The following is a 12,887-nucleotide window of genomic DNA, read 5'->3' on the forward strand; positions in this document are numbered from 1 at the left end:
TGAAAGAATCAGCCTACATTATTCTCCTCAGATAAGGGCTTTAAATCAATATAAACTATCACATACAAAATGTGAGGTCTGGACACCAATGGGAACAATGCTCTCTTAGCTGACTGTTCCTTATAGAAAGATGGTGGATATTGCGATGTTGGGATTATGATACTGCAGAAGTGTTAGTCTCGTCCACACATGTCTGCATGAGATCAGAAGGAAGAGAGTCAGCAGGCACAACCAATGATAGAGTTTACACTCTAAGAACTCATGATAATAAAACATTCTGAGAGATTTTAAATGTTAAAAAAGACAAAGGAGTGAATAGGACCCATAAGGCAGAAAGAGGACATTGGAGAAAATAGAGAACCAAAGAGAAATTTTGAAAATTAAATATATAGTCATTAAAATTTTAAGACTCAATAGACCAGTTAAACAGACTAGAAGATGAGGGAGGGAGAGGGAGAGAGAGAGCTGGTAGTTTGGAGGTTGGGTCTGAGGACATTACACCAAAAAAACAGAGAAAGATCAGAAATTATGAAAATGACATTAACATAATCTCATGAAAAAGATGACAAAATCCATATAAATCTAATAGGAGTTCTAAAGGAGATAATAAGAGAATTAGGGAGAGGCAACATATTGAAGAGATAACAGCAGAGAATTGACCATAATTGAAGGAGGATGTGCTCAGATTAAAAAAATGCACTGGATTATGAGCAAGATAGACAACAATAAATCTACCTGTTGGCAGGTCAGAGTGAAGCTGAGGAGCACCAAAGACAAAAAATTAGGGTCCTCTTAAGAAAAGGAACTTGCTGAAACCGGTTTGGCTCAGTGGATAGAGTGTCAGCCTGTGGACTGAAAGGTCCCAGGTTCGATTCCAATCAAGGGCATGTACCTGGGTTGCGGGCACATCCCCAGTAGGAGATGTGCAGGAGGCAGCTGATCGATGTTTCTCTCTCATCGATGTTTCTAACTCTCTATCTCTCTCCCTTCCTCTCTGTAAAAAATCAATAAAATATATTTTAAAAAGAAAAGGAACTAAAGTAGCTTACTGAGAAGCCACATCCTATCCTACCCGGTGGTCTGGTGGTCTTTTTCAGGCCAGAGACAGGAGCAAGAACTGAGAAATAGCCAGTTATTCTCCAAATGAAAGTTAGGAAATCTGAGAGAGACATTGGGCCCAAAAGAAAGTGACGGATTAATTAAAACCATGTTGCAAGGCTTCATTGTTAAGATTTATTGATAATATTAGCTGGGCTTTCACCCATTAAGTGTGTGTGTGTGTGTGTGTGTGTGTGTGTGTGTGTGTGTGTGTTGGGGTGGTGTCAGGAATCATAAATTTTCTGCAATCCATCTCCTCCTTTTTAGTACACATGCATAGAAGGACTGTGGAACTGTCCTCCCAGAGCAAGGTTTTGTTTTAGTTTTTTTAATATATATAAACCTCTTGTCACTTTTTAAACCAATCCAATCTGATTTTTGTCCAAATGATTTTATAGAAACTGTTCATGATGAAGACCATCAATGGTCTTCTCATCCAATAGATTCTTTGCAGTCTTCAGGGTACCTGAGCTTTCACTACCCAGAACTGACCACACTTTTTTCCAAGATAATTTCTTTCCTGGTTACCATGACATCATACCCCCAACAGAAGTGGGACAGGACCACCTGGATGACTAACAAGTGTTGAGGGGGTTAAGATGACAAATTTGCATTATTTGTTTGAGGAAATTGATGGTAAAGGGGATATACCAATATAACTGCTTGGACACACTCTGCAGGGTCAGAGGAGAGTTTTTGTTTTAAGCTATCTGGAGAGCGACATCAATGATGTAGGTAAGTATGTCATCAGGCCTTCTTTTCTTCTCTTCCATGACCTGCAGGAACGCAGCCAGGGTACCATGAGGATGTGCCAAGTGTCAGGTTCTGTTAGGTTCATCTACAACAGAGTGGCTGGTTCCCCACTCAGTTTTCCTCTAACTATGGCGTGTCCACTGCACATCCCTCTCTCTGTAGTAATCTCGGCCCCAACTCGCATAAGATGGTAAGGCTTTCTCTTTTCAGAGAACTTTCTGGCAAAACATAAATATGACCTCTGAGAACTGCTAACCTGAACACTTGAAGGTTGATTCCAATAAGAACTAAGAATTTCTGCATAATTTTGACTTTCATAATTACAAGGTGATGACAAAAGTGGAGTTTTGTAATGAGTTTTAACTATCGTCACTCAGAAAAGCTTCACTCCTGGCTGTAGAGTCACAGCCCATTGGAATATGATTGATAAAACTGCTTCTTTCATGCGTGTGAGGTTGGACAAATCACTTAGTATTTTTGAGCTTCAATGTCTTTATCAGTGAAATGAATGAAGGGGCAAACTGGACTTTGGGTTGCAACAAGGATTCACACATGTTCAGACCTCACAGACGACCCTCTGACTCAGGGGGTTGGACCCAGACCAATGTATGCTAAGAAGCCTCTACAGATGATTCTGACATACACTGCTGGTTACCAGCTTAGAGTTTTTTAATTCCTAAATTTATATTAACACTCCCAGTTCGCTTAAAGTAAAACCTGCCCAACAATAGTACTAAAATTTCTCTCATGAAATTTTGGTGCTATAATTGCATTTAAACTGTTGTTTTTTTCAAAAGACACTTTATTTGATGAATAATTTACTTATAATAAAGGAAACCCAAGTAGTAATGCCTCATTAATCTCTCTGGCTCTAATAAATATACTATTTATTTATTTATTTATTTATTTATTTATTTATTGTTAATCCTCACCCGAGGATATTTTTTCATTGATTTTTAGATTAAAACTCAGGATTAAAACTCAGAAAGTGGAAGGGAGGGGGAGAGACAGAGAGAGAGGAACATCACACATCAGTTGGTTGCCTCCCACATGTGCCCTGGATAGAGCTTGCAACTGAGGTATGTGCCCTTGACCGGAATGGAACCTGACCCTTCAGTCTGTGGGCCGATGTTCTATTCACTGAGCCAAACTGGCTAGGGCTATATATAGGGCCCATCATTTGAATGAAACTTAAGTACTTGATTTAGGAAGAATGTTACCACAATAAATGAGGTATTTTTATTGGAAAACATTCTATAATATTCATGATAAAAAAAGGGCAGTGTAGGCGTTTCCCGGAAAAACTACCTCATTTCATCACTAAACCTTTAGTCCTGAGAAACAGAGCAAAGTTCTTATATCAGAGATGAGAACAGAGAACTGAAACTTACCATGGAATTGAGAACAGAAATGACAGGCAAAGCTGAAAAGCAGAAGAACATTATAGGGAAATCGCCCTCTCTAACAGAGCCCAGTGGATGAGTCAGAAAGAGCGGATGAAGAAGAAATCCTGGTGGATGGACTTGGAGCCTTGCTGGGCAAGACAGGAGGCAGGAGCACAGCCTCAGCCAGCGGTGAGTGAAGCCAATGCCCCACCCACCCAGGGAACAGACACAGACCCCCACATGCTGAGCAAGGTGGGGCAGGACAGTACCTCTACCGCTGCTCGTGCTCCGTCAGGTCAAAAGCTAGCCTCAAAATAGGAGTTGGGTTAAGTTACATAAAAATGAAGTTGTTTTTCTGGCGCACCCAAGTTTGTAGACTGGGCTCCATCCCTGCCACAGTATTGCTCTTGTCAAGACTTTTGTCATCACTGTCCCTTCATTCTGGGAGCCCTTGCACCTCTGCTCTGGGGCTCCAATGGAGATCACTGACATACCGAGTCTTTCCTGCTACAAGATATCATCTCTCCTTCCATTCACCCAGGTCCAGAGAGCCCCTTCCCCCGCACCATTAAAAGTGGGAGAATGGATTCATTCATTCTTTCATTTCATTCATTTATTCTAAAAATGTCATGTGTCAGAGACCACTTGAGGCAATGGAAATATAGCAGGGAATAGCTAAGTTCCTTCTCTCATGAAGATTGTATCCTGAAGGTGAGAGACAGACGGTAAATAAATATATACCGCAGACATATAATGTAGTGACACTGCTCTGCAGATAAATACAGTAGGGTAAAGAAATGAAGAGAGACAGAAGGCATAGACGCTATTTTGGAGATAGTCGGGGGGCCTCTCTGTTGAGCTGACGTTTGCGCAGAGAGCTCTGTGAAGTTATACAAAAGCTTATACAAATGATAACGACAGAGAATCAGCCAACTGGCACAGGAGGGAGACTGTTCCCTTGGCAGTGTACAGGTAAAGACAGGTAAATGCCACCTGGATGCACATCTTTACTGGAGAGAGAAACAGACCAAAAATAAAATCTGGTAGCAGCAGAAATGGGCTTCCACTTAAAACAACATTCCTTTAAACACATATAAAAGTACTTAGCAAAAGACTAAGATTCTGACAAAATTTAAATATCTAAACCTATCAATTAGCATTTCCAAATAGTGTTTTTCCTTACACTGTACTGACTTGAAAATGCTGAGAGGTTTGGAGTTTGGTCCTAGCCATGCTCCAAGGTTCCTCAGAGAAACAGAGAATAAAGCCAACTGAAGGCCTTCTCTCAACTGCAAGTGAGAGACAAGACCGTGAAGGGGAGACAACAAAGCTTGTCTCAAAATCAGGTGGCCCTTGGTTTGAAACTGAGACAGAGAAGCTGTATAACTTGCCTAAGATCACACAGCCAGTATGACACAAAGCCAGAATTAAAACTCAGGCAGATCTCAAGGGAATTGTGCTGAGGGGAGCAAAAAAACAATCTCAGACCGGTTATATACGGCCTGATGCTAGTCTTCAAGTAACAAAATCACAGAGATGGAGAGCAGATTAGTGGTTGCCAAAGGTTAGGGAGGGAGGTGATAGCTGTGAGAGTAGCGCGAGAGAGCCTGGTGGTGATGGACCAGCTCTGTATCTTGATTCTGACGGCGGTTACACAAATTTGCATGTGATAAAGTGCAGTGGACTAAACACACACACACACACACACACACACACACACGAATGCATTAAAACTGGTGGAATCTGAAAAAGCTTTATGCATTGTTTCAATGTTTAATTTCCTAGTTTTGACAGTACTGTAGACTATATTTCTGTGAGATGTTGCCATTGGGGGAAACTGGGTGAAGGGTACCCAGGATTGCTTCCTGTTTTTATTTTTTACAGCTGCATGTGTAAAATACACTTCAAAATTAAAAGCTAAAAAAGCATCGTAGAGCGAAAGCCTAATGTGCTAGCAATCGAGAGCTAAGGCATTCATCTCTCATTTGTGCCTATCCAAAATCTTCTAGAGCAAGGATGTCAAACTCAAAGGCTAACATGGGCCAAATAAACAAGGCTGAAGTGTATGTGGGCTGCAAAGAAACAAAAGCTTCAATTTTCATGGAAACGTAGGTTTATTTCGGTAGAGACATGCTGAATACAAAGGGCTGAAATAAACGAGTAATCATTAACATCAAATAATAGAACATTTTAATAAAAATATTTTTTCTTGAATATTAACTTAGCAGACACTGAATAACTGCACAAATTAATAAGGGTAATGCAAATAAACCTATTTTTCTTGTTCTCTAAAAGCGAAATATTTCCTGTTGCGCGTGGCAATCAGCTGCTAAAATAGTCACTGCTGGTATTAGTGGAGAGAAATGGTGTGCTTGAGCATAAGTCGAGTGAAGGAAATGAATGCAACACGATTATAGTGATCAGTCATTAGCGAACGTTGTAGTCCATTATTAATAATTATGTATAACAGGATATTGTAAAAATTAAGTTATGAAATTTTTATTAAAACGTTTCTTACATACCATTATATTGGCTGGACTGCAAAAATATTAGTTGTGGGCCACATGCGGCCCATGGGCCGTGAGTTTGACATGCTTGTTCTAAAGTCTATTTGATGATTTCCTGGATTGTGAATTCACCTTCAACTGTAGAAGCCAGATCCTGCCTTTCCCAGCCTTCCTTCCCACTGCGATACAAACATTTGACGTGGGTTCCGCCTGTCAGATGAAATCAGTGTGAGACATGGTGTGGGCACCCCCTGCAAGAGCCCAGGGAGCCACGCTGCTGTGCGGGGAGGGCACAAGGCAGCATGGTTCTGGGGTCAATGCTTCTTACCAGCCTGATTCTGAAAAGGAGTTGTAGACGATGTCCCTAAAGGCTGAGCCTAATATATCCCTTCAGCCCTTCTAAGGACATTGTGATCTTTCTAATAGACGTCCTCCAGTTTAAACTAGAGCAGCGGATACAGGATATAGAAGCTGAACTCTTAGTCACGAGGACAGAGTGAGCATCATGTCTAATAGTCAAGATGGTCTCCAGAATGAAAGAAAAAGTGCGTGAAGCAGGAAGCCAGAAGAATGGTCAAACAACCAATTTTCAGATTAACTGATTTTTCTCTATTGTTTATGTGTTTTCTATTTCATTAATTTTCGCTCCTATATTTATTGTTTCTTTCTTTCTATTTATCTGCGCTTAATTTTCTGTTTTTCTAGCTTCTTAAGATGGAAGTTTACATCATTCGTTTTAAACTTTTATTCTTTTCTATTGTAAGTATTTAAAGTTATCCTTTTCCTTCTAAGCAATGCTTAAGCTTCATCCCACAAATTTCAATGTCAGATTTTCATTATCCTTCAGTTAGACATACATTCTAGTTTCTCTTGTGATTTCTTCCTTGACACATGCATTATTTAAAATCTTTGGAACAGACTGATGAATCTCAGAGGGAAGGTGGGAGTGGGGTGGTGGGTGGGAAGAGATTAATCAAAGAACTTGTATACATATATGCATAAGCCATGGACATAGACAATAGTGTGACGGAGGCCTGGGGGGTGAGGGGCCGGGTGGAGGGGATCAATGGGGGGAAAAAAAGGGGACATCTGTTATACTGTCAACAATAAAGATAAATTTTAAAAAAATAAAATCTTTAATTTTCAAACATGTGGGGATTTAATTTTCCTGATATTTTTTTTTAAAAAAAATGTTTGTATTGATTTTACAGTGAAGGGAAGGGAGAGGGATAGAGAGAGAGAAACATCAATGAGAGAGAAATATCAACTGGCTGCCTCATGCATGCCCCCTACTGGGGATGGAACCCCAAACCCCGGGCATGTATCCTGATCAGGAATTGAATCAGTGACCTCTGGTTTATGGGTTGACACTCAACCACTGAGCCACCCCACCGGGCTCTTTTTAAAGCTAATTTCTATTTTAATTCTTTTGTGGTTGAAGAACATACTCTATGATTTTAGTCCTTGTAAACCCATCGAGGACTGTTTTATGGCCCAGCAGGTGGTGTATCTAGACCAGTGACGGCGAACCTTGTGAGCTCGGCATGTCAGCATTTTGAAAAACCCTAACTTAGCTCTGGTACCGTGTCACATACAGAAATTTTTTGATATTTGCAACCATAGTAAAACAAAGATTTATATTTTTTATATTTATTTTATATATTTAAATGCCATTTAACAAAGAAAAATCAACCCAAAAAATGAGTTCCCGTGTCACCTCGGACACGCGTGTCATAGGTTCGCCATCGCTGCCCTAGATGAACACACGTGCACGTGAAAAGAATGAGCATTCTGCTCTTTCTACACGGAGCACTCCGTAAACATCAACTCAGTCAAGTTTCTGGACAATGTTGTATAAGCCTTCTCTGTTTTTATGACTTCTGCCTGCTTTTTCTATTAAATACTGACAGAAGAGTATTAAAATCAGCACTATAACTTTGTATTAGCCTAGATCTCCTTTCAATTTCATCAGTTTTTATGATTTCCTTTTTATTTTGAATACTTACAACCCCTTGTATCAGTTATCTATTGTTGTGTAACAAATTACCCCCAAATTTAGCAGCTTAAAACACCACTTATCATCGGGAATCTGGGTATAGCTTACCTGGGTGCTTCTGGCTCAGAATTTCCCAGAAGTTGGTCATCAGAGTGTCAGCCTGGCCTGTAGCCATAGTCAACTCAAGGCTCCCAGTTAGCTTCCAAGCTCACTCACGTGGCTGTTGGCAGGCCTCAGGTCCTTGCTGGCTATGGGCTAGCCTTGCCCAATGGGCCTATCCACAGGGACACTCATAACATGGTAGTTTCCCTCCCCCAGTGGGGACACACAGAGGCTTTTGTAACCTAATCTTGAAGTAAAATAACATCACTTTTGTCATATTCTATTCATTAGAAGTGTTATTAGATTCAGCCCACACTCAAAGGTTATAGAGGGTGGTTTTCAGAAAGGTGTGAATAACAGAATGTGGAGATAACTGGAGACTATTGTAGAGGTTTCCTACTACACCCCTCAAGGTACTTAACAAAGAAAGAAACCTCAGTCATATATATACTTTGTGATACTGGATAATTTCATGGCACCCATGAAAGTGATGAGCGACCAGTCCTCAGGAGACTGGAACTTGAGGCAGCTCCAGGGACTCTGCAGCAGAAGTTTGTGGATGGTCAGATGTAAGCTCTGCCATTTACATAACTCAGAATTTATCCTCAATGTCCATACCTCTTAGTGAAAATTTAAAGAGAATCTGATTGGACTAGACTGGGATAGGCATCCATTGCCAATCAACTATGGCAGGGAAAACAGATCATGAAGAATAAACCCATGCCCTAACTGGTTTGGCTCAGTGGATAGAACGTTGGCCTGCGGACTGGGGGCTTCCCAAGGTACAAGGTCAAGGGCATGTACCTTTGTTGCGGGCACATCCCCAGTAGGGGGCGTGCAGGAGGCAGCTGAATTGATGTTTATCTCTCATCGATGTTTCTAACTCTCTATCCCTCTGCCTTCCTCTCTGTAAAAATCAATAAAATATATTTTTTTTAAAAAAGAATAAACCCAGGTGCCAGAGGTCCACCCCATGGGCAAGGGAGCAGTGCTCACAGAGGAAAATAGGTCCGTCCAGGGGTCACCTGGCGATGCTCACAACCAGCGCCCCCGCTATGAACAGACTGCAGTGATTGGAACAGAGAGTGGGTGAAGAACTGCAATGAGGACCAGGGCCTTAGAAGGCAGGGAGGAGCCTCTGTAGTCACCTTTGTGTCACATCCCTGGTCTGTTTGTGGCCCAGGCTCATGTCCCACACATTTTTGCATACCTCAAAAGTCTCTGTGAACCGTGTTAACTACCAACAGAACTTGAGTGCCCTGCCAGGGTCACCGAGTAACCCAGGAAGAGGAGTTTAGCTCAGAATTCGACACAAGTCTCACATGTTGGACTGTACAAGCAGCTGTGGCCTCTGGAGGCACTCAGCCTCTTTAGGGAGCAAGAATGGGTGGTTCTGAGGTATGAGCATTATCTGCTGCCACCTTGGGCTAGTTTGGTTGTTTCCAGTATTTGCCAAGTGCAAAAATTTCCTGGGACTCAATGATTTGCTCTCTCAGGCCAGGTCTTCCTGGTCAAAGTGATGGCCTAGGACCCTTTGTTAGCCATGTCTAGAGAAACTAGATCTGGGGCTGAAGCAGCTGGAGGCCCATTATTGCATTTAAAATTTTATTATGGAAAATTCCAAGCATACCTAAAAATAGAGAGACTGGAATAATAAACCTCTATGCACCAATCATCCAGCTTCAACAATGATCAATTCATGGCTAATCTTTCATCTATAATCTTACCCACTGCCCCCACTTACCCTGTACATTATTTTGAAGCAAGTTCCATAAATATTTCAGTATGTATTTCTAAAAGATAAAGTTTCATTTTAAAAATCTATCGGAATCATTATTACGCATCTGATAATTAACAATTTCTCATAAAAAATCAAGCCAGTATTCAAATATCCTGTTACTGCTCTTTCAATGTACAAACTCTAAACACTAAAATTTGAGTCCCCCAACTGCTTTTAAAAGCATTCATATTTCATTGATGGCTATATTCACCATAAAAATATATTAAATAACTAAGAAAAGTATGCATGATAATAACTTAAATTTGTTCTTTACAACTCATATTCATGAGAAACTAAAACCAGTTTCCATCATCTTTTCCCAAGCTGCTGTTTCTTATTTTCCAAGAAGAAAAGAAAATAAGTTAAAGCCTGGGGTGGTCATTAAATAGTCCCGCCTGCCTCTCTTCTTCCAGACACAGGAAGGGTTACACTGCCCCAGGCCCCGGAAGTTGGGTGTGGTCATATGACTGGTTCTGACCAATGAGTTGTGAGTGGAAATGATGAAATGTCAGTTCCCACCAGATACATCAATGGCCTTTATGAGACCCCACACACCCAGGACCCTCTTTCAACTTTGCTACAGTGACCCAGGTTACCCCATCAGCCAGGGTCTTAGAGGAACATGTACTGGAAGACAGAACCAAATCATTAAGTCATTATATTCTGAAGTTGAACAAAGAAAAATGTTATCAGATCAAGAAAAATACTAGAGGTAACCTGGGTTACCTTGACTCATGTAAAGTGCTTATGCTTGAGTACGTGACCAGGGAGGTTCAGGCTATGGCTAATGTCATTTTAGTGAAACCCTTTTAAGCAATCATTTGATTCACCTCTTACCATGTCGCTGAATTGATCTGTACTGTCATTTAGGTAGAGTGGTGGTATTCTAATTCTTTAGCCTTGACATTATTATAAGATTAATACAATAATTATAAGAGCACTCTGCCAAATAAAACACTGTAGACATATAAAGATATTAAGTTAAATGGGCCTAAAGATGAAACAAAAACTGAAACTCTGGCCTGGACAGTCATGCCCCTGCCCTGCCGATATCTTGCACAGGTCCCTTCACTAACGGGCTTCGGTTTCCTTCTCTGTAATGATAATCATTATCCCAACAGTGACATTACTGAGCATCTGCCGTGTGCTAGGTAGTTCCATGAAGCTTAGTTTATTCCGTCCTTACAATGAGCCTTCAGTAGTCATTTCTGCCATTTTTTAGAACATGAAACGGCGGAGACAGACAGATGCTGAGAAATTTGCCCACAGCGCTGGAAGTAGAGGGGACGGTATATTTAAGGTCAACTCCTTGTTCTAAAATCCTGTGGATATTTGGAGTGAAGTTATGAGTAAAATCACATTGTCAAAAAATATTTTCTCCAACGAAAAGAATAGTTCCTTTATTTGCAATTACATCTTCCATCATGTGCAGACATATTTTATAAATATCAAGGACTCTGCTATGACTGTTCCTGGCCTGTGTACTAACAAAGGGGTTCAAAGCACCAAACCTTTGTGATGGAACACAGATGCTAACCATGATGTAGGTTAACTCCTTGAGAACTTGCATAGACTATTTCTTTGATGACATTTTTTTTTCATTTTTTAAAGCTCTATTTAAATGAATGTATTGGGGTGACATTGGTTAATAAAATTGTGTAGGTTTCAAATGTACAATTCTGTAATATAGCATTTGTGTATTGCATTGTGTGCCCACCACCAAAAGTCACATCTCCTGCCGCTGTATTTTTGACCCTCTTTACCCTCCTTCCCTCTGGCGACCAGCACACTGTTGTCTGTGTCTATGTGTTTTTGTTTGTTTATCTTGCTTATTCAATTGTTGGTTTCAGTTTTATATCCCACATGAGTAAAATCATATGGTTCTTGACTTTTCTGCCTGATGTATTTCGCTTAGGATGATAATCTCAAGAACAAGTCAAAGATTTGTTAATTGGTGGTCATGAAGACATTTTTACCAGCCATTTAAGTGGTTATAAAATGCCGGACTTAAAATACCAAATTTAACTTGTGTTTAAAATAACAGAAATTGAAGTGATGACATTTAGACAAAGTCGAGTTCACTTTCTGGAAAACATTGCCCAGAGGGGTGTGTATGTGTGTGTGTGTGTGCGTGTGTGTGTTTGTGTGTGTGTGCGCGCGCGCTGGGATGCCTACTTTTAGGCTGTCTGCTGTTACAGCGTCCACACAAAACGGCCAATTGTTGATTCCTCATTTAGGGAACTCAAGCCAGGCTTGGCAGAGAGAACTGTGTCTCTTCCTACCTCATCTTCATCTCAGTAGTGGCCATGATTTTACTGTTGGACATTACAGTATTAGTGTTTTCATCACTCTGGTTTCCATCTGAGCATGTTGAATATGTTGGCCCTCCCCTTTACAGACCGGTTCTGGCATTCTTTACAGCTACAAATAGCTAAATAATAGGGAGAGGTAGAAACAACTGTCCCTCAACGCACTGTTCAATTTCCTTTCCACCCTGAGTGATTTTCCAAGGCTGCTAATTACCATCCAACCATGGCATTTTAAGTGCAAATGAATGATGGTTGAAGTAGATTTCTTTAACAATGGTGTTTAGTAAAGTTCAGAAACTTGGGACAGCCTAAAATTAATTTTCAAAGTACTTACTGAGCACTAGAGAGGACAATGGTAGGGGAGGTGGGAGGAATTAGAAAAATACTAGAGGCAGCCTCTGTCCTCAAGAATATTATTTCCCTTCTTTTAACGGAGAGACCACCAAACAACATGAACATCTCAAAAAGTCACAAGATTGTGTCTTTCCTACCTCAGCTTCTTCTCAGCGGTGTCCTTTTATTTTCTTTTTACTGTCATATATTTTAGGGTTTTAGTTGTTTTTCATAATTTCTGGTCTCCATCTGAGCATCTTGATTATGTTGGTCCTCACCTTTACGGACCATTACTGGAAGTTTTACAGTTACAAACAGTTAAATAATAAGTCTTCCAGGAGAGAGGAAATTAGAGAGGTACTGGAGCCTATTGTGGAGAATTTGAAATGGCAGGCTGAAATTTTGGTTATTTCAACCTAAACTTTTGCCATGAAAATGCTAGAAAGATGAATACAGGCGTGTAGAATGTGTCCGTTGGTTTGGAAGGGAACTAGTGAATAAAACCATAGTTAATTCTGGCATCTAAATGAAATATGCTTATTAGTTGAGGGGTGTATGCAGTAATGGTATAATCATTGATCAGGCCTTAGTTCATGTGAATTTGGAAAATGCAAAGGAGTCTCG

This window comes from Myotis myotis, unplaced genomic scaffold, assembly GCF_014108235.1.
Source record: "Myotis myotis isolate mMyoMyo1 unplaced genomic scaffold, mMyoMyo1.p scaffold_m19_p_30, whole genome shotgun sequence".
Taxonomy (NCBI): Eukaryota; Metazoa; Chordata; class Mammalia; order Chiroptera; family Vespertilionidae; genus Myotis; species Myotis myotis.